This window comes from Prionailurus viverrinus, chromosome B4, assembly GCF_022837055.1.
Source record: "Prionailurus viverrinus isolate Anna chromosome B4, UM_Priviv_1.0, whole genome shotgun sequence".
NCBI classification, from domain to species: domain Eukaryota; kingdom Metazoa; phylum Chordata; class Mammalia; order Carnivora; family Felidae; genus Prionailurus; species Prionailurus viverrinus.
The window spans coordinates 110,883,911-110,910,376 of NC_062567.1; the positions used below are offsets into that span (position 1 = coordinate 110,883,911).

The 26,466-nt window shown below is 38.3% G+C and overlaps 1 long non-coding RNA gene across 1 annotated transcript; it reads left to right on the plus strand.

The window, feature by feature from the left end:
* Positions 1 to 320: 320 nt before the first annotated feature.
* Positions 321 to 23,264, plus strand: LOC125171131 (uncharacterized). The gene is made up of 3 exons (XR_007154200.1): positions 321 to 560; positions 762 to 859; positions 23,190 to 23,264. It is a non-coding gene; the product is annotated as an uncharacterized LOC125171131 (long non-coding RNA).
* Positions 23,265 to 26,466: the final 3,202 nt, after the last annotated feature.

A 26,466-nucleotide genomic window follows, 5' to 3' on the forward strand; every position in this document is an offset into this window, starting at 1 on the left:
GACCTGAGCCGAAGTCGGACGCTTAACCGACTGAGCCACCCAGGCGCCCCTCTGCCCATGGATTTCAATACAGCTGTGAAGAACGTGGGTGTGCATTTGACTTTCCTTCTCTGGTTCGGTTTCCTCAAGGTCACGCTCTTCCCTAGCTGACCTACTGAGATCATTAAGGCGGAGTGCTGTGATCTCGAGGCCTATACATACAGTGGTCGCCCCCTTATGGGGGGGGGGGGGCGCTCTTTCTAAGCCCCCCCCCAGTGCATTCCAGAAACCGCAGATGGTATTATCTCTCTCAAAATAACTGTTCGTCCTGTACTCACCCTGCTTGCGATGATGTGAGATGATAAAATGCCTTCGAGAAGAGATGAAGAGAAACGAACGACCCAGGCGTCGGGACGCAGCGTTAGGCTACCCCGGACCTGACGCTGCGTCGGGAGGATCATCCGCTTCCGGATGCCAGTTGCCAGGGGTAACCGAATCCGCTGCAAGCAAAACTGCGGAGAAGGCGGAAATACCGTACCTGTGGTAGTTGGCGTTAGTCACGCAATGGCGTGTGTTTTATTGTAAGGGTTTTTTGTCTCTAGGTAGCCTTACAATAGTGGTCTAGGTCAGTGTTTTTTGTTTTGTGTGTGTGTGTGCGTGTGTTTTATCGTTTTTTTATTTATTGGGAGAGCGCGCAGGCGCGCGCGAACACCAACCTGGGGAGGGGCAGAGAGAGCGGGACAGAGAGCAAATCCCAAGCAGTCTCCGCATTGTCAGTGCAGAGCCAGATGTCGGGCTCCATCTCGGAACCAGGAGATCAAGACCTGAGCAGAGAGGAAAAGTCAGACATTTCACTGACTGAGCCACCCAGGCGCCCCAGGTCAGTGTTTTCGTGAACTTTCATGTGTGTGCAGATTACTCGCAGATCTTGTAAAAATGCGTATCAAGAATAGGTAGATCTACGTAGGGCTCTAGATTCTGCATTTCTAATCAGCTCCGAGGTGATACCGATGCTACCGATACAGAAAGCACCCTCCGTGTTACAAGGGTCTAGATTAAAATTGGGTATTGGCATTAATCTGTTTATTCCTGAATTGAGCGCCAATTTGGTTGCTTAAAGGACAGCAAAGAGAGAACTTACACATTTTTTTTTTCTTTCACAGTTTAACCTCAGGTCTGGTTAACATTTCTATTCAGTGATATTAATTATGGATTTCAAGTTTGCATACAGTAACATTTCCTATAAAATAGGAGAGTGTTCGTTTTTAGGAATGCTCTAAAGACAGGTGTAGATTTTATTCTCTAATGAGGTTCAAATTTAGGACTATAATGAGCCTCACTAAAAAAAAGTGAAGCAGGAAATGGCAGATTTGTTTTGATAGAGACCAAGAATTTTAAGTGCGTGTTGGCTTTACACTGTCTTTGAAACTCTGTGCTATGAAAACACAGGAGCCAGGAAATGAGCCCAGCCAAGTGATTCCACTTTCTAAAGATGTCAAAGTCGGTTCTCTGCAATATCCAAATGTTCCTCTTTCAGAAGTAATATGAGAAAAGGCCTCTCTATCAGTTGTAGCTGAATAAACCAAGAGTACTTTTTTTCTCATGTGGATCAGTCACAGTCCCTTAAATTAAAAAAAAAAAAAATCCTTCCTCTTGAGGGCAGGTGAAACTTCTGTTTCTTCCTCTAGCCCACACTTGGTTTTCTCTGGAAACGGACAGGAGGGCTAATTACACTTTGTTGTTGTTCCTTCAAGAAAAATGAACTAGTTTAGAGAACTGAAGAACTGGGAGGGGGGGGGCGGGGAGGGGGGGTTGGTGGGGGGGAGTTGGTGTCTCCAGCATCTTAGAGTTTCTTATTTTGATTTTGACTCAGAATTATAAAACCATAATTGCTTTCACCAACTGCCCCTGTGTTGGGCTGGTACAGTTGGGCATTGCTGCCTGGGAAGTTCCGGGCGTCTACTGATCAAACATTCTCCTATACTATTCTCCATATGTCAGTTACTGTCTTCATTTGTACTTCCCTTTTCTTCTTTACTTTTTTTTTTAATGTTCATTTATATTTGAGAGAGAGAGACAGACAGTGCTCAAGCGGAGGAGGGACAGAGAGAGAGGGAGACACAGAATCTGAAGCAGGCTCTAGGCTCTGAGCTTTCAACACAGAGCCTGATGTCTGGCTCGAACTGACAAGCCCAGCCTTGAGATCATGACCTGAGCCTAAGTCTGACGTGTAAACCCTCTGAGCCACCCAGGCCCCCCTGTACTTCTCTTTTTTGACTCAGTGTGACTCTCATGTTTGGGCTGGGCAAAATTAAAGTTCTTAATTCAACCTGACGCAATCTAGCTGGACACAGACTGTGTTCCCCTTTCTCTTAAAATTTTTGGTAGCATCGCTGTGACTGGAGCAGTTAAGGAACTTGAAGCAGGAAATAAAATCATGGCTCAATCTAGGATTTTAAGGTGACAGAGTGTAGGAGTTCTTACGGTCACATTACTACATTGACGCTGAAGCTTTGCCTTTGAAATTGGGTAAACTGAGCTTAACCATGCATGAGACAAATGAGATGCAGTATCTCGAGATCTTATAAGTCTCTTTTCGTAGAACATCTGTTTTCTGAAGGAAAGCTGGCAGGCTGCGTTGCGACAAAAAACAGATCATTTATGACAAAACCAACCTCAGTAGGTAATATAACACTCCAAAGGACAGGTTCTTAACACAGGAGTTGAGTTATACCTAGACACTTCTGAAATTGTATGGGACATTTGTATCATTTACTGAGAGAAGGTACATTAATTTTCATCACATTGTCAAATGATTCTGTGATTCTCCCAAAAAAAGGTGAAGAACCATTTCGTTTCCTTGTGTCTGTTAAAATTTAAAACGTTCATGACTTTGAGCTAAACATTTCAATTCCGGGGATCTATTCTACATAAATAGCCATCCTAGTGAACAAATATAGTGCACAAACATTTTTTTTTCTGAATTGTTTGTAACAGTGAAAGAATAGGAAGGACCTGAAAATGCCCATCAATAGAAAATCGTTTCAAATATTACAGCACATTTGTACTATGAAATACTATACTGCCATTAAAAACAATACGGCTCATATTGAAAACTCTCTAACATGTACTGTTAAGAGTCTTTCAAAAAAAGAAAGGCAAGAGTCTTTCGTTCATCAGATGAGCAAATAAGGATCTGTGGTGTACAAAGCATTGTGTTTGGTACTAGGGATAAAACTGAGGAACTACTGAGCCCCCTCCTTCTGCATTTTACTTGAGGTCTACATGAGATCAACATGCATTCATAATATGTGGCCAAAAACAGTGCAGGCTCTCGCTTACAGGGGTATTTGCATACAGATGCCTAAAGTTTGGAAGGATAGAAGTCAAGAAGCAAAATTGTAATGTCTGGGATTTGGAAAGGAAGGAGTGAGAAGAGGTTTTCAATGTTTTCCTTTTATTTTATTTGCACTTTATTTAAAAGCATGCATTACTCTTATAATACTTAAATATTTCTTAACCATTTACTTAAAACTCTAGAGTGAAAATACCCTGCGTTTAAGTGGAATGTGTAACTAGTTGTTATAGTCTACATATAGTAATAAAACAACTGTAGGTTTCGATTTCTTAAAAAATCCATTTTTTGACTGATCTTAAAACAGCCAATATAACTATTATTTTGTATTTAAGACCACTTTTAAAACTGTCCACTGGCTTTCTATCCTATTCCCACATAGAAATGATTACACATGAACCTTCTTCCTCCCCCTCTTCTTTGAATAAATCACAGATACATCAGATACCCTCCAGTCTACAGTGTTTTCTGACATATAAAATACTGATATCAATCCTGGAAGAATTAATAGTTATTTGAGTTAAATATACAAGTGTGTTTGTTCAGTATGCAAACATCAATCGTACACTCTTTCCAACCTTTTCTACGATGTGATCAGTTCACTGAGTACCCTCTTTAACGCTCAGACTCAGGCCCCAGTACTCAAGTACTGTTTGAGTACAGTATTGAGTACTATATCATGCTTTACTAATGTAAGTCTTTGTGGGGATGTCTACAGAGATATTGTGACTATTTCGTGATCACGGACTCTTCCATGAAAGCAATACGTATGGATTGGTTGAGCTGCATTAGCGGCCATGACAGGGGAGCTGGAGTAAAACAGTCCTTGAATGGTATTTTAGCATTACCTAAAAAGTCATTTAAAAACACATGAAATAATGGCTCTTATACGTGATGCCCAGAGATAGTGATCTCTAATTTTCATCACTATCAATTCTCTTCTCCTAGACCACGTAGGAGTGTCACCAATCCAGCCGCCTTGCAGGTTTGTAGGGTTACATGCTTGTTCTGGCTAATGACTGAGCATAAACTAAAGTGTGTTAATTCTAAGGCAAGACCCACCTGAGATGTATTAGGCACCGTGCTGGGTACCAGGTATACAAAGGTGAACATCTCTAAGCTGACAGAGCACTTGCACCAGAACCACCTGGAATGTGGGGTGGCTCAGTCAGGTAAACATCCAACTTCGGCTCAGGTCAGGATCTCACGGTTTGTTGAGTTCAAGCTTCGCATCAGGCTGTCTGCTATCAGCACAGAACCTACTTCAGATCCTCTGTCCATCTATCTCTCCGCCCCTCCCCTGCTTGCTCTCTCTCTCTCTCTCTCACTCTCTTAAAATAAATAAACGTTAAAAAAAAAAAAGCCACCTGAGTGGCTCACTCGGTTAAGCGTCCGACTTTGGCTCAGGTCATGACCTCCCCGCTCGTGGGTTCAAGCACCATGTTGGGCTCTGTGCTGACAACTCGGAGCCTGGAGCCTGCTTTAGATTCTGTGTCTCCCTCTCTGCCCCTCTCCCACTCATGCTCTGTCTCTCTCTTTCTCTCTCTCAAAAATGAACACTTAAAAAAATAAAAAAAAAACCCACCTGAAATGCTTCTAAAAGTAAAAGAATTCCTGGCACCTAATTCAGACTTATTAGAAGAGAATAGAACAAGCTTGTCTAAGCCCAAGTCTTGGGCCCCTTCATATTTGGGTCTAATATAATGGTAAATGGGGCACATAAATTATTATTATTAAACATAGACTGCTGTACTTACCTAATGAAAATTATGAGATGCCCGCCGGAGTTCTGCTTAACAGACTGAGCCATAATGGCATCATTCAGCCTTATGTCCCAGGCAGGACTATTTCAATGACTGTACGAAGACAACTTTGCTTAGAATAAAAGTCAGGTCTCCATTTCTAAAGGAAATGGAAGAACTGAACAGACTTTCGTTGTTATGGACCTTCGCTAATTTATAATTAAAGAAACGCTGATTTACGTTACTATAGGTTTCTAATCTTAACTTGTGAACTTATACATTTTAAACACCAATAATGAGGTTGTGATGTAGTGGCTGAAGTGGTAATACATATTTTCGAGGGAGTTTCTTGAATCTGGATTTGTATAGGAAAACAGAAACCACTGATTTTTAAACATCCTTGTGCTGGAAGAAATTGGAACAGAAGGAAATCTTACTTCTCTAACAAGAACACTTAAACTCTGATACAAGCTAGGGAGATGCTCTTGTCCACGCTCCTCCTCCCCCTCCTCCCCCTCTTCCTCCCCCTCCTCCTCCTCCTCCCCTTCTTCTTCTTCTTCTTCTTCTTCTTCTTCTTCTTCTCCTCTCAACCTATTCATGCCTTTGTTCTAGTATCAGTCCAAATAGAATGCACCATGCAGATCAATAAATAATTATCATATACGGAATTTATTCGTACCATTGCCATCACTTAGCTGTCTGCAATCTGTCACCTGCATTTGGACCGTATTTAGATTTGAATGAACATAATTGTAAATGGCTTGTCATGACCTATAAAGGATTTATGGGATGGGAAAGTGGGGAAGCTCTCTCTTTACCATCCCGATGACAGCAGAAACTGGAATTATCTGGAAGGTAAACAAAAATTTAGCCAACGGTCTCGATTTCCAGGCCCACTGTATATTGATTTTCTGTCAGGAAGATGTACAGCTCGTGGGACGTGCTGCCTATATTCTTATTTATTTATATGTTTATTTACTCATTCATTCCTTTTGTGGTGGGGTAGCTGTGGCTGCCAAATAAATAAGCTTCGGGAGAAATAGAATATATCAAAGCCTTTAAAATGTGCACCCAATATAGGAAAACACTCCTTCAGGAATGAGGTAAAAGTCACTATGGGCGGGGGGGGGGGGCGCGTTAGATGGTTTCTATCTACTATGGACTTTGCATGGAGATTAATATGTATACCAATAACTCACTTTTTTAAAAATGAAGGTTTTGGAATGAATCAGGACTGCACAGTGGAAGGGATGCACTACAGGTACATCCCGTGGAAATATACCAAGGAATCATGGACTGCTTTCTAAATTTCATTTGATCTCCTTCCTCACACCCTTTACTTTTTCCCTCCAAATTAAGCAGAAAGTGGGAGGTGGTCACAGACAGCTACAACAGTGCAACAATAGTAAGGCAGTGATTTACTGCAAGAGCTCTAAACATTGGAGATTTGTGGTGCATGTTAACACAGCAAAGGCTCTGAGAAGTCCTGTGGGGATGACATAGGTTTCCTAAATTTATTTGACTATTTTTACGCCACCTACTAACTTCCCACAGACTACGTGGAAAATAAGGCCTGATTAGCTGTCTGATCTCATCTCTTACTGTTCTGTATCTTAAAATATAGGTCACAGACACACATCCCTCAATCTCCACAACTCTTACACATGCTGTTCTCTTCAGCTAGATTTTGTCTTGCTTTTTTTGTTTGTTTGTTTGTTTGTTTGTTTGTTTGCCCCCACCTCTCCCACTGTTGTCCCAGCTTTAATGGGTTAAACCTTACCTATAGTCTAGGTCATAGCTTGGCTGTCACTTTGCCTGGGAAGATTTTCCTAACACCCCAATTATGCACACCTGTGCTCTGTTTCTCTACTTAATCCAATACTTCTGTCATAGCTACAATCACCTTTCACTGTAATTGTATGTTTAATGATCTTGCTTCCCTGTTAGAGGATAAGCTCCAAAGACCTGTGTGCTCTGTTGTCTTATTCAGTATTTTAGATCTGGTATCTCATATGGTTCCTGCCACATCAAAAGTACTAAATAGACATTTACTGAATTGCAATGAATATTTTGAACCACTGATTTAGAAAAATGTTCTTGGTGCTTTTAGATTAAATGAGCGGGGCATCTGGGTGGCTCAGTGTCTTGATTTTGACTCAGACTCTTGATTTTGGTTCAGGTCACGACCTCACTGTAGGTCAGTTTGTGAGTTCGAGCTGCTCATCAGGCTCTGCCCTTAACAGAGAGGAGCCTGCTTCAGATCCTGTGTCCCTCTTTCTGACCCTCCCCCACTTGCTCTCTCTCTCTCAAAAATAAATAAATGTCTAAAATAAATCTTAGGGGCACCTGGGTGGCTCAGTCAGCTAAGCCTCTGACTTCGTTCAGCTCAGATCATGATCTTGTGGTTCTTGAGTTCAAGTCCCACATTGGACTCTGGTGCTGACAGCTCAGAGCCTGGAGCCTGTTTCAGATTCTGTGTCTCCCTCTGTCTCTGCCCCTTCCCTGCTCATATACTCACTCTCTCTCTCTCTCTCTCTCTCTCTCTCTCAAAAATAAATAAACATTATTTTTTCTTTTAAATAAAATAAAAAATTTTTAGAAATTTAAAAAGGAAAGACTAAGAGAGCCACAGAATCTCAATAAATTGCTGTGCCTTTAAGCTGAATGAGTTATATCAGGTCATATAAATTGCTTCACTCTCTTTTACTTTATCTTATGTTTTTGTTTTATGATTTTATTTTATCTTACGATTTTATTTTATTTTATTTATTTTATGGACCCATCTTGAGGTCACGATATAGTTTACAAGCTAATGCCCAAGTTTTCCACACTTTGGGAGCTACGACACCCTGTTCTACTTGATGTCATTCAGAGATACGCTCCTCACTCCCTAAAAATACCACATGATGTTTATTTCTCATTTACCTCTCAATTCATTTATATGGCTATGTTTAAGCATTATAGCTGTCCTCAAATTACTGAGCTGTCTGACGGAATGCTGCCAAGCATCTGGTAAACTTGAGGCTAATTCCTGATTCCTACTCTGCTTCTAATATCCAAGAAAAGCAGGTTTTGTTATATCTCAGGTGACTCTCTAACGACATAGACACAAAAACCAAGTAGCGTAATGAAAGTTACTCATGTGCTTTAAATGTTTTAATGGCCCTGCTATGAAGTGGGATCATGGCTGACATCCTGACCAATCTTTGCTCTTAGAATAGTTTAGTAACTCTGGCACCCTTGAACAGCCTGTCACCCTGCTTCAGTTTCTCTGGACAATGTTTAATACTGAGCCGCTCTGATGGTTAATTTTGTGTGTCACCTTGACTGGGCCAAGAGATACCTGGATAGCTGGTAAAACATCATCACATCTGGTTTTGACTGGGAAGGTGTTTCCAGAGGAGATTAGCACTGAACTGGTAGATTGAGTAAAGAAGATCACCCTCCCGTCGTGGGTGGGCATTAGCCAATCCTCAGGGCCTGAACAGAACAGAAAGGCAAAAGAAGGGTGAATGTACTTCCCCTGCGTCAATCTTCTCCTGTCCTCTGACATTGGCTGTCTTGGTTCTTGGGTCTTCTGGCTCAGTGTGGGATTTACACCATTGGCTCCCCTGGTTTTCAATCCTTTGGGTTTGGAGTAAAACAATAACACCAGCCCTCCTGGGCCTGCAGCGTACAGCCAGCAGATTTGTAGGAGTTTTCAGCCTCCATAATCACATGAGCCAATCCTTTGTAGTAAACATTTTGCTTTCTCTCTCTCTCTACACCCTCCTCATTGGTTCTGTTTTATGGAGAAAGCTGAGTAATACACCGTCCTCATAAATACAGTTACTTACTCAACCAATAAATACTTTGACTGATCATGGTATTACGTATTGTATCTATAGGATAAAGATGGATAAAGTCTTTGAGAAGTATAGATATGGATGCTGTGGAAAAAAAAAAAGCTATAGCTCAAAGTGAAAATGGCATGGGTGAGTAGAGAGTTTACATTTAGCATCAAGAGTTCCCAGATTGCACTTATAAAACCATACCTGTCCTTCAGTAGGGAACAAAGCAGAGCATGTATTTGGGAATCAGTAGAAACCTTCTAGCTTTGGAACTCTTTAATGCTTTCCTGTAGTTATATCTACCTGCTTGCCTTTGCATAGTGAGACATATTTTCTAGAATATTTTTATACGCTTTAAGAAAGATATGGCACTATATGTGGGCTAGCTGAAGTCCCTGTCTCCTGACAGGATGTGAAAAATAAATTGACTCAAAAGAAAAAGAAAAACAACAAAACGGAACTTAGAATGATTATTTAATGCAATTTAGAAAAAAAAGAATAAAATAAAATGCATTAAATTATTGAGAGTGGCTATCTATGGTAGTTCATTTCTTCCTCCTGCTATTATGAATTTTCAAAACTTTATATAGCAGAAAGGACTTACACGATTTAATAAAGTTTATTTTATTCATTTTCAGTTATAAAATGTAAATGTACATTTTAAAATTGTACACAATGTATAATACTATGTTGTTATTGTTTTTTTAATCAGGATTGATTGTTTAGACTAAATACGGACTTCTCACACACAATGGGAGCCTTACCTCCGCACTAACCCTGGGAGCTGCTCCTTCACATAAAAGACCATTAAAGAGTCTACAAATGCCAGCATGAAGGTCCTGAAAGCATCCTGTAACTGTTGCCCATCCCCCACTCACCCTGTCCCTGCTCTCACTCGAGCTCTGCACCTTATTATATCATAAAAACCTCCCTCTCTCAATTATCTTCTCCAGCATCTCCACAGCCCGGCCCATAAAACTACCTTCCTTATCTTTGCAACCACTCTCTCGGCACATGTAAACACACTCAAAAACATATAATGTCCCCCCATCCTAATAAAGCACACTGCTGTTGGTCGTGGTGCACATATGCATGCATGTTATATTCTCTCACTACAAAACAGCCAGTTCATCTAGACTACATAATAATGAAAAATGATTTACCCAGTTTATTCCCAATATTCATATTTTATTTATTATCGTAATGAGCTCGATGCATATCAGAAAGATGGAGTGCCATTTGGACCTTCTGTGGGTAGGTTTCTGTTTCCTCCCCTTTATTTTTCAGCTCCCCATTAATAAACTTTAGGAAGCAATGAGAGGAGGGCTGAGGAAAGACAGAATTTCTGTTCGACCCGGGCCCCTCTTGTGTAGAGCTAAAATAATTCCAAAATGAAATGTTTTGAAAAATAAGAGAATGAGGAGAAGGAAAAGCAGGAGAAGCATATAAGGAAGGAAAGAGCAAGGGAGAAGGTGAAGAAAAAATAGAGTGTTGTGTGGTTTTAGGGACCAAGAGACATCGGGTCCCTCAGACATGAGCGGTATAATCATTATGCCTGCATTTGTGTGTGTGTGCTGATTTGTGGCAATCAGTTTTTAGTATTGAGGTATAGTGTTAATTAGGGCTTATGCACCTCCAAGTCAATTAAATTTGGTTTATTAATGCATAATTCAATATTGTTATGTATAGCAGAACACTTGAAAGGATTTTAAAATGCTCTCTTCTGATGTGGCCTGAAATATTACAAGGAAACACCCACTGTCAAGTGAGTGAAAATGAATAATTACGGGAGCCCTAAAACCCCACAGTTGAGCAGACAAGACAGCTGCTATTATTAAGCCCTCCAAATTGAAAGTATGGATTCTATCATTATAAGAACAAAGACAGTGCTGTGATAATTATGGAAGCGCCATAGCTTCCATTTTTGCTAATGTTTTTAGTAGAATGTTTAAAGCCACAAAAGGTTAAGATGGAGAGCTCAATTTTTGTATCTTGTTACTCACTTAGATGAATGCATTTTTCTACCAATTGTAGTCATAACAGAGCTTGCAGTCCCTGCGACATCATGATAAGAAAGTGCCGATTTGGGCAAGAAATTAAATGATAATAAACATAGTGTAAGCTCAGTGGGGGTGATATTGTTTAACGTCAGTGGTGATTGAAACTACCTTCTAGATGACTGAAGCTTTGTTGGCCTCATCTGTTTATATTAATTTCTCCTTTTCGAAGGCCATTATCTTAAATTGCATGTTATATAACTTGCACCGCCTCCCTCCAGCCCGCAGCACCGCTTCTCAAGCAACTTGATGATGCATATTGTGGAAAAAAGTCTTTCCTAGGCTCAGCGTCCAGGGAGATTACAATCTTGAGACTGTGATAGGAATGGATTAAACTTTGCACAATTTCCTTTTGCCACGTGAATGGAATCCTGTTGTGCTATTTTCTATCGTCCTTTCGATCTTTGTCACAGAAATGATCTTATGAAAGTGTTCGCCCTGCTTAAGTAACCCCGGCCTGGTTTTAACCGAGCCAGGATCTTACAGTTTGATTGGCTCTGAATTTTCCTTCCCTGGGAAAACAAAGCAAGAAGACTCAGACAAACCCACCCCACAGATGATAGAACATGGAAAAGGTCATTGTCCTTTGGCTCAGGCAGGCTTAACAAGGGCAGTCAGTGATCTTCATGTTGATCTCATACAAAAAAACTGAAAGGGAAGGGGAAATGTCACCACATAAATCCAGTCGCGTGTCCACAATAGCACCCTCTGCAAGAGGGAGGCTGAGACAGTACAAAGGTGCTCCCGTTTCCGTACAGCTTCGGGCTCTCAGATTCCACTCGCCGACTCTTCCTCAGATGTCATACTTTCCACGTTTTCATTAACTACCACACCTACTTCTAAGGTTAAGATGCAGTCACTCAAATGTTGATGGTGTCCACAGAGTTTTATATTGCCTTTTATTGACCCCCACCCACAGATGAAACAAAAACATGTATATTAAGAAGGAGAATAAGAGGATCCCTTCCTCAGAACTCAATTTTGTTTTGATCTCTAGAGTATCTTTGATGTGGGGCAAAGCTACTCTATGCAATGCAGTCTTAGGGATTTTGGTTGCATGCAAATTAAACTCATTTGGTGGAAGTTTAAAAAAGTAAAATATGTTTGCTATTTATTTTTGTGTCGACTTCATATAATTCCATGACCACCAATGAAAAATTTCTCCAAATGGAATCCATAAATTTCCCCACATTAAGGTACGCAGTGATAAAGAATGATGCACTTTAAGTTAGCTGCAACCTACAGTTCATTTTTTTGTTGTTGTTGTAGGAACCTAGGTGAACTGCTTTGTCTGATCTCTGTCTTGTTTTAGAATAATTCATTTGTGGGCACCTGTTTTCCAAGTAGCTACATGGAATGTGGAATTATGGGTCAGGAAACCAAGGCTATAAGTGGTGAAATCTTGGATGGATGAGCTCTTTTTACCACATGATGTGAGATCAGCATTTTCCATTGGAAAGGACTAACTCAGAAATAGTCCCACGAGACTTTACTCCTATCACAAATCACTAGAGGGACTGCTGAATCTTTCTGAAAAGAGATGTATTAATAGAGAGAGATGACCCTTTAGATCCACTTTATACTGTTCCACACTTGTATGCTATGTTGATGCAAAATCTTAAATAGACACAGGTTATATACATCATATGGTACCCCAACCAGAGTGGTTACAAACTGGCCTAAAAGGTATTCCACTCAGACTATATCCTTTTTATCCTCCAGGATTATACCTAAAAATAAAACTTAATGAAGCTAAGGAGCCAACTAAGAAAATTAATATTTACTGAGCACTGGAACAAGACAGGGATGTCCACTCTCATCACTTTTATTCAGCATAGTACTGGGAGTCCTAGCCACAGCAATCAGACAAAAGAAGAAATAACAGGCATCCAAATTGGCAAGGAAGAGGTAAAACTTGCACTATTTGCAGATGACATGATACTGCATATAGAAAATCAGACTCTACCAAAACAAAACGAAATAAAACAAAAAAAAAAACCACTGGAATTGATAAATGAATATAGTAAGATCTCAGGCTACAAAATCAACATAGAGAAATCTGTTGCATTCCTATATACCAATAATGAAGCAGCAGAAAGATAAAGAAGCAATCCCATTCACAATTGCACCAAAAACAATAAGATACCTAGGAATAAACTTAGCCAAAGAGGTGAAAGGCCTGTACTCTGAAAACTAAAACCCTGATGAAAGAAATTGAAGATGACACAAAGAAATGGCAAGACATTCCATGCTCATGGATTGGAAGAACAAATATTGTGAAAATGTCTACTACTCAAAGCAATCTACACATTTAATACAATCCCTATCAAAATGACACCAGCATTCTTCACAGAACTAGAACAAACAATCCTAAAATTTGTATGGAACGACAAAAGATCCTGAATAGCCAAAGCAACCTTTAAAAAGAAAAACAAAGCTGGAGGCCTCACCATTCTGGACTTAAAGTTATTATTACAAGGCTGTAGTAATCCAAAGAGTATGGCACTGGCACAAAAATTGACACATAAATCAATAGAACAGAATTGAAAACCCAGAAATGAACCCGCAATTATATGGTCAATTAATCTCCAACAAAGCAGGAAAGAACATCTAATGGGGGGAAAAAAGTCTCTTCAACAAGTGATGTTGATAAACCTGGACAGCAACATGCAGAAGAATAAAACTGGACCACTTTCTGTTACCATACACAAAAATAAATTTAGAATAGTTGAAAGACCTAAATGTGAGACCTGAAACACAGGCAGTAACCTTTGACATTGGTTGTAGCAACTTCTTTCTAGATATGACTCATGAGGCGAGGGAAACAAAAGCAAAAATAAACTATTGGGACTACATGAAAATAAAAAGCCTCTGCACAGTGAAGGAAACAATCAACAAAACTAAAAGGCAGCCAACAGAATGGGAGAAGGTATTGCAAATGATATACCTGATAAAGGTTTAGTATCCAAAATATAGAAACTTACAAGACTCAACACCCAAAATATGAGCAATCCAATTAGAAAATGGGCAGATGACATGAATAGAAAACTTTCCGGAGAAGACATACAGATGACCAAAAGACACATGGTAAGATGCTCAACATCACTTATCATCAGGGATATGTAAATCAAAACTACAATGAACTATCGCCTCACACCTGTCAGAATGGCAAAAATCAGTAACACAGGAAACAACAGGTGTTGGTGAAGATGTGAAGAAAGGGGAACTTTCTTGCACTGTTGGTGGGAATGCAAACTGATGCAGCCATTCTGGAAAACAGTATGGGGGTTCCTCAAAAAGCTAAAAATAGAACCACCCTATGATCCAGCAATCATACTACTAGGTATTAACCCAAAGAATAAAAATATATGAATTCAGTGGGATACATGCACCCTGATGTTTACAGCAGCAGCATCTATAATAGCCAAATTATACAAATAGTCCAAGTGTCGACTGATGAATGGATAAAGAACATGTGGTATACACCCCCATATACACACACAGTGGAATATTACTCAGTCATAGAATATAATGAAATCTTGCCATTTAAAACAACATGGAGAGAACTACAAAATATTTTTTGATGTTTATTTATTTATTTTTGAGAGAGAGAGCATGAGCTGGGGAGGGAGAGAGAGAGGGAGACAGAATCCCAAGCAGGATCCATGCTGTCAGTGCAGAGCATGACATGGGGCTCGAACCCATGAACCTTGAGATCATGACCTGAGCTGAAATCAAGAGTCAGTCACCCAACCAACTGAGCCATCCAGGTGCCCCAGAACTACACAGTATTATGCTAAGCAAAATAAATCAGTCAGAGAAAGACAGGTACCATATGATTTCACTCATATGTAGAATTTAAAGAAACAAACAAAATGAGCAAAATAAAAAAGAAAGAGAGAGACAGAGAGGCAAACCAAGAAACAGGCTCTTAACTATAGAGAACAAACTGATGGTTACCAGAAAGGAGGGGGGTGGAGTATGGTTAAGTAGGTGAATGGGGATTAAGGAGTGCACTTGTCATGATGAGCACAGGGTGTTGTGTGGAATTGTTGAAATAGTATATTAGTTAATAACTGACTAATAGAAAGAGTTGTCCAGGGCCTGTTAAAACTTCAGTTGACTTTGACTAAACTTTAAGTTACAAAACTATATTGTTGAAAGCATATTGAGGCCACATGATTGAAGTTGGTCATTTTTGTTTATTCCAGGCACTAAAATATCCCGTGTGCTACCACAAGAAAATAAATAAATAGTTATAAATACAGGCAGAAATATGGACATAAACACAGACTTTAGTGCAACTCCCTAAACCAGAAGATGGGAAATTGCATTTTTGCAATCATAACCAAATCAGAGTCTGAAAACAGTCTTAATTTAAATGTACATCTCTCAACCTTACAGTTAAAACTGCTCATCATGCTCCATTATGTCAGGTTATAATGCAGAGCAACTGCGTGGACACCTGGGATGAGTCTCTTTTTATGAATCTTTTGATTATACATTCCATCAGGATTATTTTTCTTCATGTGTGGACCTCTCAGGTGCTTTTACCATCAGGGTTATCTGGAAACAGGACTAGACCCATGCATGGAAACTCTCAGTAGTAACCCGTGTTTCCACTTAAGAGTTCATGCCCTTTAAAAAATTCTGTAACTCACAGTGGTACGTCAAGACTTGCATAATCTCCCAAAGTTTTGCAATAGAGTTTAACATTTCCTTAAAATCCGTTCTTTTATTACATTGTTCCTGTGCCCAAAACCACTGTCAATTTTTCAGATAAAAAATAACAAATAAACAACTTTTTAGAAATAATTGTCCCTGTATTTTGGAAAGCTGGGAATTATTAATAGAATTGTTAGCATCTTTTTTAATGTTTATTTATTTATTTATAGATAGAAAGTGAGCAGGAGAGGGCAGAGAGAGGAGAGAGAGAGAGAATCCCAAGCACACTCTGCATTGTCAGGGCAGAGCCCAACTCAGGGCTCAAACTCGTGAATCACGAGATCATGACCTGAGCCTGTATCAAGAGTCAGATACTTAACAGATTGAGCCACCCAGGTGCACCTATTGGTAGAATTTTAAAAGATGGTGGTATGATATTAGCAAATAATAGAAAACACAACTATTAATAAATTGTTTTATTATAAACTAAACTTGTCCGTTGGAATTATGATTTGATTTCCTTTTAGAAATGGTACAAGTAATGGTTAGCAACAAGAGTAGTACTGGCTAGTAAGGGGAATTTCAGAATTTTTTGGAGGGCATTTTTTGGTTATATCAATAGTGAGTGTGGAAAGGCATTTCATGAGTGAGAGCAATAAATGTTAAAGGTCCTGTAAATGCTCAGAGTTGTCCCATTCAACTTAAATATCTTCCCAGACGTTCAGGTACAGCCATCACATGGAATCATTTATGTTATGCTCTGGTTGTGCACATTGTTTTAGTAGAATTACTGCCCTTGTGGTTTTTAAAAATGTGAAAGCTAGGATACAACATTGATCTTTTAAATTATGTTGTTGGTAGTTTTGTCATCTATTCATTTCATTCCAGAAAGGTAAAGAGTATATATACTATAAAATATTTGTTATAAAAATATTTTTTACCTTATAAAAGGTACTGAGATCTAGAGGGTAAGAAATGAAGAAGGCATTAGGGTAGAAAAGCATAAGATTGAGTCTTAGAAACTCCTAAACTAGAAAATGTCCAACAATGGTTATGATAGCAGCTTATGTGCTACTGATGTCAAGTTGTTGTGCCTAGGTTTGTTTTAATAGCTTGACTTTCTCGAGTCTCTCAGTGAGCCAGGGAAGCAAATGTTGATTTCAGTGGTATTTTCAATAGTTTCTAGGAGAACCATTTCAAACTATTCAAGGAGAAGCTTCTCCAAGATATTTGTCTGCGGCAGGGTTCCGTTGTATGTTGTTGGTAGTAATGGTGGCTTTCTGTCCATGTCAGTCTCTGGAGAATTATTCGTGACATTTCCAAATGGAACTCTTTAAAATTAAAGTGGCATATAAGAAAATCAGTCCAGAAATCCCAGTATTAGCAGCTCAAACTTTGACATATTTACATTCCTTTGTATTTTAGCCCATCTGCGCTATATGACTGAAGTCTTGCCCAAAAATGTGACCTTTTGAATAAGCTTTAAATACTCACTGGGCCAGTTAAAACAAATTCTCATGGGCATCAAAGAACCCTCTTTTTAAAGGATGATCAGGATGAAGATATGTAGCCATCCCTAATGGGATTCTATCCATCTTCTTAATAATTCAATCACCTGCATAATCATAAAGCTTAAAATATACTCACCTTTGTACTCCTTTTATTTATTAAACAAACACTGACATCTAACTGTATAATACAGAAATATCTTCAAAGACATCTTTCCCCAGTTCTTTTTTTCCTCTGAAGCTAAAGGATGATTAATGCAGATAAGATGTAACTCAAGAGAAAGCATCTTATTAATTAAAATCCTAAGTTGAACAACATAAGAAGATTGTTTCTAACCAATAGCTTAGTAGTTATTTTTCTATGAACAGATATGCATGAATATATGAAGTATCGCATAACTTGCTGCTTGAATGGATGAGGATAGTAATTAATGAATGAATACATGTGTGGAGTAAATACTCACACATGTAAATATTCACACTTTTACTCAGTAAGTACTGACTAAAACCCCATTTTGGGGGCGCCTGGGTGGCCCAGTCGATTGAGTGTCCAACTTCGGCTCAGGCCATGATCTCAGGTCATGATCTTCCAGTTTGTGAGTTCAAGCCTTTCATGGAGCTCTCTGCTGTCAGCCTGGAACTCGCCTCAGATCCTCTGTCCCCTCTCTCTCTGCACTTCTGCTCACACTCATTCTCTCTCAAAAATAAACATTAAAAAAAGAACAAAACCTCCATTTTGGAAATATGCTAAGCTAAAACATAAAGACATTCCTAATAATGTTTTTTTGAATAGAAAGAACATAAAGAGAATAGGGGAGCCTGGATGGCTCAGTCGGTTAAGCATCTGACCTCTGCTCAGGTCATGGTCTCACAGTTGGTGCATTCAAGCCATATGTTGGGCTCTGTGCTGACAGCTCAGAGCTTGGAACCTGCTTCAGATTCTGTGTCTCCTTCTGTCTCAGCCCCTTCCCCACTTGCACTCTGCCTCTCTCTCTCAAAAAAAAAAATGAAGAAACATTTTTAAATAAAAAGATAACATAAAAAGAATATAGTTAATCATATTAGTGTAAATAATTACAAAATTCAAATGTATTTGTTGTTATGTATGCTTGCCTGGTGCTGTTATTCAGGATTTATATATAAACTCACTTCATTCCTATAACAAATCTATGAAGTGTTTCACACCATTTTACTAAGAATCTTAAGTGACTTGCCCTAGGATACATATGACCTTGGAATACATTATAATAAAAATGCCATTGCTTGAGCTAATGAATAAGATCAGGTGTATTATAGACTTATAAGAGTTAAGACTTTTGTAGCAAGGGGGCACGTGGGTGGCTCAGTTGGTTAAGCGTCCGACTTTGGCTCAGGTTATGATCTCACAGTTTGTGGGTTCGAGCCTTGCGTCAGGCTCTGTGCTGACAGCTCAGAGCCTAGAGCCTGCTTCAGATTCTGTGTCTCCCTCTCTTTCTGCCCCTTCCCCGCTCATGTTCTGTCTCTCTCAGTCTCAAAAAAATAAATAAAACGCTAAAAAATTTTATAAAAAGACTTTTGTAGTGAGTACTGGAAACATGAATTAACTTAAGCAAAGAAGAAGAAGATGAAGACAAAGACGAAGAGGAAGAGGAAGAGGAAGAGGAAGAAGAAGAAGAAGAAGAAGAAGAAGAAAAAGAAAAAGAAAGAAAAAGGAAAGAAAGAAAGAAAGAAAGAAAGAAAGAAAGAAAGAAAGAAAGAAAAGGAAAGAGAAAAAGTGTATTTCCTGGACTATCTTGCAGACTCAAGGGTAGGATGGTGGCCAGACCTGTGGAAGGATGAGAATCAAGAATAGAAAAGCTTCTAGGAGTGTCACAAGATTTTTCCTGTTTCTCAAATTATCCTTGGTGCTTAGCTGTGACCTTATTCTTTTTCTCTCTGCTTCCCAACTCACGTGGTCATCAGTGGCTTACAACCCAATTTGTTAAAATTCTGGTCACAAAAGGCAATTAAAATTCCTTCAGTTCAAATTTCAAATTCCTGGAGAAGAAGCTTTGTCCAGATTGAGTCAGGTGATAACTCCTGCTCCAATCAACAGTGTGCTGCTATGTGATTATGTCTAACTCATACTCCACCATCTCCTCTATGGTTGTGCACCGCACAGAACCGAGGTGGCTGTTGGAAGCCCTTCTGTTACCATGGGGAGTGATAATTTCCAGAATTTTAGGCAGAGACTGTGGTGGACATCTATCTAAAGAATCGTGCACTTGAGATATCAAATATTCAAAAAAGAATCTTGCTAGTTGCTCTCAACACATTCTCCGATGTTGGTCTCTAGTGTTGTGCTATCATTTTAGTGTATTTGGGTCAGACTGTCAGGTTTTCTGATCAGAAGCTACTCTTGATCCTGTTATCTATATATGGTATTTCAGGTTCTAGGGAATTAACATTAAGCTAACTCATAGGAGACAGTTTAAAAATATATAATAAATAAAATAAAACTTTAGCCCCGATTTAATACAATGACAAATAGGCCTGAATCAAAGATCGTGACTGATCCTGTATGTAAGACTTCCCAGGACACTAAGTTATAGATCAACTGCTTGATAAAAAAAAAAAAAAAAAAAAAGTCACATCAGGTAATCATTAACAGGTGAATTGTCCTCTCTCTAAGAAAAGGACATTTCTATCTAAATAGGTAGGGCAGACCTCTCCATCCACACAAGGGAGCAGTGTCCACTACGTAGTGTAGTATAAACTAAACACTCTTGTTCTTCTCCCTTTTGTATGCAGTCTGCCTCCTCTGAGTAGCAATTGCTTTCGTTACATTCCAGACCTAAGGGTGCCATTGTGATCCTATTGGAGTATTTCCTAGGCTTCCGCAATAAAATATTTGCAAATATCTCTTGACAGGTATCATTTTTCAGAGGGATGCTTTCATCTTCTTTATTCTGATTTTTACCAGTTTTACATCAGAGTGACCTTTTGTGTATATGTGTGTGTGACAAGAAATATAGCTTGATTACCATCAAGAACATTCTGTAAACAAAGACCTAAATAAGAGATGTAGTCAAGAATCAGGAAGTGGGTGGGATCAGAACCCAAGTGTGAGTATAAGAGTAAGCGGAGATGGCCCAGGAAGTCTGCCACAAATTTTGCTGGTGTAAGAATCATGTAATGTGCAAATTGGTATGTCTGGAGATGTCAGGCTAGATAAAAATACAAGATCAAGATGTACCTAGGTAAATACAGCATAGTGCAGGATGACCAAGAACCCATCAGTTGAAATTATGGGGAAGCAATCATATGCCACCTACCAAAATAGTTGCATTTGGTTGTATGAATGATGTACTGCCTAGAGGGCACTTCACATGTTAGTCATAATATATTTGTATACTGATTACAAATTTATGGCAGGTAATAACATATGTTGAGGATGGGGTGTCTTTTTCAAATTCATGTCAAGTTGATAGGCTCGAGTGGTACCAGTTGCCATTTTTGTATAGGTAGAATGCAAATGCTACTAGAGATTATAAAGGAAACCCAGTTATCTTAACCTCTGATCAATGTTAACAACTCCGTTTGTCAAGAGTGGACAACGTAGGGGTGCCTGAGTGACTCAGTTGGTTAAGTGTCCGACTTTGGTTCAGGTCATGATCTCACATGATCTCACAGTTCATGAGCTTGAGCCCCACATCAGGCTCTCCGCTCTCAGCACAGAGCCTGCTTAGGGTCATCTGTCCCTCTCTCTCTGCCCCTTCCTGCCTCCCCCAAAAATCAACAACAACAACAAAAAAGAAAGACAGCTTGGGATGAAGACACCCTGCTGTAATGCGGCCACCGTCAGTAACTCATGCCCCCTCCCCTGGTTCTTAAAAAAAAAAAAAAAGTATGGACAATATATTATGTGCTAGGCATGAAATCAGACATTTCATATTTTGTCTGCAATCAATGCAGACCACCAAGTTTTCCACCTAACTATAGTAACCAGCACTTGATGGCTTACAATTTTGGTTAAACAGATTCTTAACCTACAATCTGATTCATAATAGCTAAAATTTCTATTCTCATAATTAAAAAAATATTTTGTCTTAGAATTTTATTCATAATTCTAAAGAACCCCCCAGTTTCCACCCCCACATCTGCCTCTCCCTATCATTGATGTAAATTAGGAGTTTTTAGAACTTCTTTGAATTACCTCAAAATATGTGATATGTGTGGTAGAGAGAGACCAAAGAGAGAAAGAGATCACAAGAAAGCAAGCTTTAGTAATTGAGCTCGAGATGTTGAGAATAGAAGGCAGAGGATGCCTCTATTAACCGTGCTTGAACAGCATGGTTCCTATCATCCCTATTGTGAGAGAGACTGACCAATGGTTTATTTTATAATTTGAAAGCCAAACGAAAGGTGAAAGAAAACTCCTGTCTTGCCAATAATTCCAGGCTTGGAGATGCACATGTTCCCGTGGGAGGCACGCAGCAGGTGTGAGAGCAGGGCTATTGCTGTTGGCTGTTGATTACTCTCTGTGTAATTTGAAAAGCTTTCTATTCCCACAGCTTTATGCAATATATCAACAGTAATAGATTCATAATCATTATCCAGCCTACTAGAGGTTTGGCCACTGTGACAGATGTCTTCTCAGTTTCATATTGTGAGCTTTCATTTATTTACCCCTCCCTCTGAAAAAGATCTTACATAAAAACCTAGCATCAATGTATGTGATATGATGTTTATATTCAATAGTGACATTAGTTACCAATCTCTAATTTCCAATGAGTAATTAATTATTAATTAACCATGATGAGCCAAACACACCAGCACTGATTCAGTATAGTTTATCCTTATTAGAGTTTATGGCAAAGATTACTAGATGATAAACAAACTCTCAGATATGCTTTTGTTTTTAATATTCGCAATGAACTGTATTTGGGCTAAATATTTAAAGGCATTATTTTCTTTCAGAATCTCAGAGATATTTGTCTTAGTTATTTTTTGTGTTTCTTAGATTTTTGTCTTAGAAATATTCCATCACTGTGGAAATGTAGAGTAATCCTCAAACATCTCCACCAGGTCCAGCAGTAACCCCAAGATAGAAAATGTCCAAACCACCTAAATCGACATCTCTTTGCAAGAAAAATTGCATCCATTCTCAACACTATTTTTTCTCTTTCTTAACTCTTACCCAGTGGACTTGTGGTGAATATATAACAAAGGAACAAATTTATTTCCCTCTATTTATTGTTTAGTTTCCTAACAAATCTTGAGTTTACATATTTACATTAAAAATTCACAACACCAATTGGACTTGAGAAAGTACTTTCAGGGTTCTGGTATTACTTGCATCATTGTGATTCCTTTAACTTTGACAAAAATTATTGTTATTTTTTTTAAGCGTTAACCACCTGGTTTACTTTATCTGATTGCTGCCTCTGTTTTCATTTCCACTGAATTTTAAAATACATTATACTAATTATTTCTTTTAAACAATTTTGAGAATCTTAGAAACAGTCATGAATAGTAATAATGAGTTATATTATATACCTTACGGAGAGAGTGAGAGAGAAAAAAAATGCTAGTTCTAAGCAGAAAGCAAGTCCTCTGCATATAAAATCCTTTTGGTCTTTTTAGTTTATCATCAGATCACCCAGAAAGCACAGGTTAAAAGCTTTAAAAAAAATCCGTCTCCCTCAGTTGAGTCTGAATGCTTTTTGAAGAGCTTACAACATTTCTTCTCCATTTGCATGTTTTCTTATTGCTCTGACAGTAAGTGGGAGGCCAGCTGGAAAGAACTGTGAAAAATATATGCTTGGTATGGATGAGTCTGAGATTTCCATAAGCAGTTCCATTTTCTAGCATCTGAGATCAATTTCTTATAATGACATTGAATAAAAACCTGTTAATGCATCACTTGTAAGCTCTGAAGCTGCTTATTCTACAAAGTGTATCTCCCATTGACTTTCATTTATCCTTTACCTCATTAGGAAGTGTATTTAATTGTATTAAAATTAATTTACTGAATGACATTAAGAAATATGCCTAAATATTAAGATTGCCTTTTTGGTTCTTCCAATCCATAGGCATGAAATATCTGAGCATTTGTTTGTGTCATCTTCAATTCTTGCATCAGTATTTTACAGTTTCCAGAGTACAGATATTTCACCTCCTTGGTTAAGTTTACTCATAATTTTTTTTTATTATTTTTGATATAATTGTAAATGGGATTGTTTTCTTAGTTTCTCTTTCTGCTACTTCATTATTGGTATATAGAAATGCAACAGATTTGTGCATATTAATTTTGTATACTGCAATTTTACTGAATTTATTTATCACTTCTAGTAGTTTTTTGGTGAAGTCTTTAGGGTTTTGTTACAATATACCTAGGACCCAAAGTGATCTACAGATTTAATGCGATTTCTGTCAAAATACCAACATTTTTTACAGAACTAGAACAAATAATCCTAAAATATATGGAACCACAAATTATCTGAATAGTCCAAACAATTTTGAGAAAGAAGAGCAAAGCTAGAGGTATCACAATCCTGGATTTCAACATATACTACAAAACTGTAGTAATCAAAATGGTACGGTGCTGGCACAAAAAAACTGACACATGGATCAGTGAAACAGAATAGAGAGTCCAGAAATAAATTCGTATAGTTAATTAATCTATGGCAAACAAAGCAAGAATATACAATGGGTAAAAGACAGTCTCTTCAACAAATGGTACTGAGAAAACCAGATATAAGCAAAAGAATAAAACTGGATCACTTTCTTATACCATACACAAAAATAAACTCAAAATGGATTAAAGACCTAAATATGAAATATGAAACCATAAAAATCCTAAAAGAAAAGATAGGCAGTAATTTCTTTGATATTTAGGCTTAGAAAATTTTTTCTAGGTATATCTCCTGAGGCAAGGAAAACAAAAGCAAAATTAACTTTGGGGTTAATAAAAAAACTTTTGCACAGCAAAGGAAACTATCAACAAAAGTAAAAGAAAACCTACTGAATGGGAGAAGACATTTGCAAATGACATACCCAATAAGGGGTTAATTTATCCAAAATACATAAACAACTTCTACAGCTCAACACCAAAAAAAAAAAAATAATAATAATAATAATACAATTGAAAAATGGGCAAAAGACACGAACAGATATTTCTCCAAAGAAGAAATACAAATGACCAACAGACACATGAAAAGATATTCAACACTCATCATCAGGGAAATGCAAATCAAAACCACAATGAGATATCACCTTATACTTGTCAGAATGGCTAAAACCAAAAGCTCAAGAAATAACAAGTGTTGGTGAGGATGTAGAGAAAAAGGAACCCTTGTGCACTGTTAGTGGGAATGCAAATTATGCGGACACTGTGGGAAACAGTATGGAGGTTCCTCAAAAAATTAAAAATAGAACTACCCTATGATCCAGTAATTGCATTACTGAGTATTTATCCAAAGAATACAAAAATACTAATTCAAAGGGATAGATGCACCCCTATGTTTATTGCAGCATTATTTACAGTAGTAAAATTACAGAAGCAGCCCAAGTGTCCATCAATAGATGCATGGATATAGAAGATGTGGTATGTGTTTGTGTGGATATGTGTGTGTGTGTGTGTGTGTGTGTGTGTGTGTGTGTGTGTGCGCGCGCGCACGCGCGTGTGTGTATACTGGAATATTATTCAGTCATAATAAAAGAATGAAACCTTGACATTTGCAACAGCACGGATGGATCTAGAGAGTATAATGCTAAGCAAAATAAGCAGAGAAAGACAAATATGTGCTATCACTCATATGTTGAATTTAAGAAACAAAGCAAATGAACAACAACAAAAAAAGAGAGACAAATCAAAAAACAGACTATAGAGAACAAACAGGTGGTTACCAGAGGTGAGGTGAGGGGGGAGATGAGAGAAAGAGGTGAAGGGGATTAAGTATTTATCTTGATGAGCACTGAGTAATATATGGAATTGTTGAATTGCTATATAGCACACCTGAACGAATACAATACTGGTTTACCTATACTGGAATTAAAATAAAATAAATAAAAAAACATGCAAAACAACTGGTAGTTGCCAGAGGGGAGGTGGGTGAGAGTGTGGGTTAAATAAAGGGGATTAAGAGTACACTTACCTTGATAAGCACTGAGTAGTGGATAGAATTGTTGAACATTGTATTGTACACCTAAAACTAATACAACGTATGTTATTATACTTCAATAAAAGAGAGAGAGAAGATCACCTTTTTGTATATATCAAAGGTCCTGGGTCTAATCGGAAATCCCGTGGCAGCTTTCAATTAAGAGAGTAGAAACATGCAGGGGATAGAGATGATGCAGAAAAGCATTTTCCATCAGCATATCAAAGGTCGTTTGCCTAGTGGTTAATGCCGTGGACTCTGGCAATAAGACCACTTAGTTGTAAATACTAGATCTTTCATTTAAATCCCATGTGGGCAATATACTTAATATTTCTATACATTGATTCCTTCATCTATCAAATGGGTATAACAATTGTACCTAGATTATTGTGAGGGTGTAGTGTGAATTTATTGACAGTATGTCCTAAGGTGTATTAGCTACTATATAAGATTCACAGCATCTCATAAAAGTCAGACTTAATCCACTAGTGTCTGAGATTAACTCCACTTCTCAGACCTAGGGGTTGATTTTTTTTTTTCCTTTGGAAGAATGCTCCAACAATAAAACTGTGCAAAAAAAAAAAAAAAAAAAAAAGCAACACATTCAGAGCTCCATCACCAAAAGGCTTCAATGAAATCTGAATGGACTTTTGTCATGGATAATGAAGAGATAAACCCCACAGCAGATCAGCCATTTCTTGGATGACCGGAGAACCCTTCTAACTGGAAGATGTGATGATTTTCCCTGGGTTTTGAGATTGTTAGAGGGGAAAGTCAGAGGACTCAGAGGATAAATTGGCACATAGGGGAAATTGTTTGATAACAAATCCTTAAAAAAGATTTCCAATGGTAATGGGTTTTTTTTTTTGTTTTTTTTTTTTTTCTACTGGGATTCCTAGCCAAAAAGGACTTGGCTCTGTGACAGCAGGTTTAGAAATGTATTTAGTTAAGATTTATAGTTTTACCATGTTTGTTAAAAATCTAGCCACTGTGCCCCAGTGGCTGGCTGGAAGGGTGGTCAGATTCTGTTCATAACCTGAAAGAAATTAATCTCCATCCACAACTCATCAGAGTGGACAGAGAGTCAATCTTTAGTTGGATGCCTGTAGTCCCATAATCTCCTTCTCTTTTTCCTTTTCTACTTTTCTTCAGAGTCCAGACTCCATCATGCTTCAGTACTTTTTGATTAAAGTTCCATGCTGAAAGG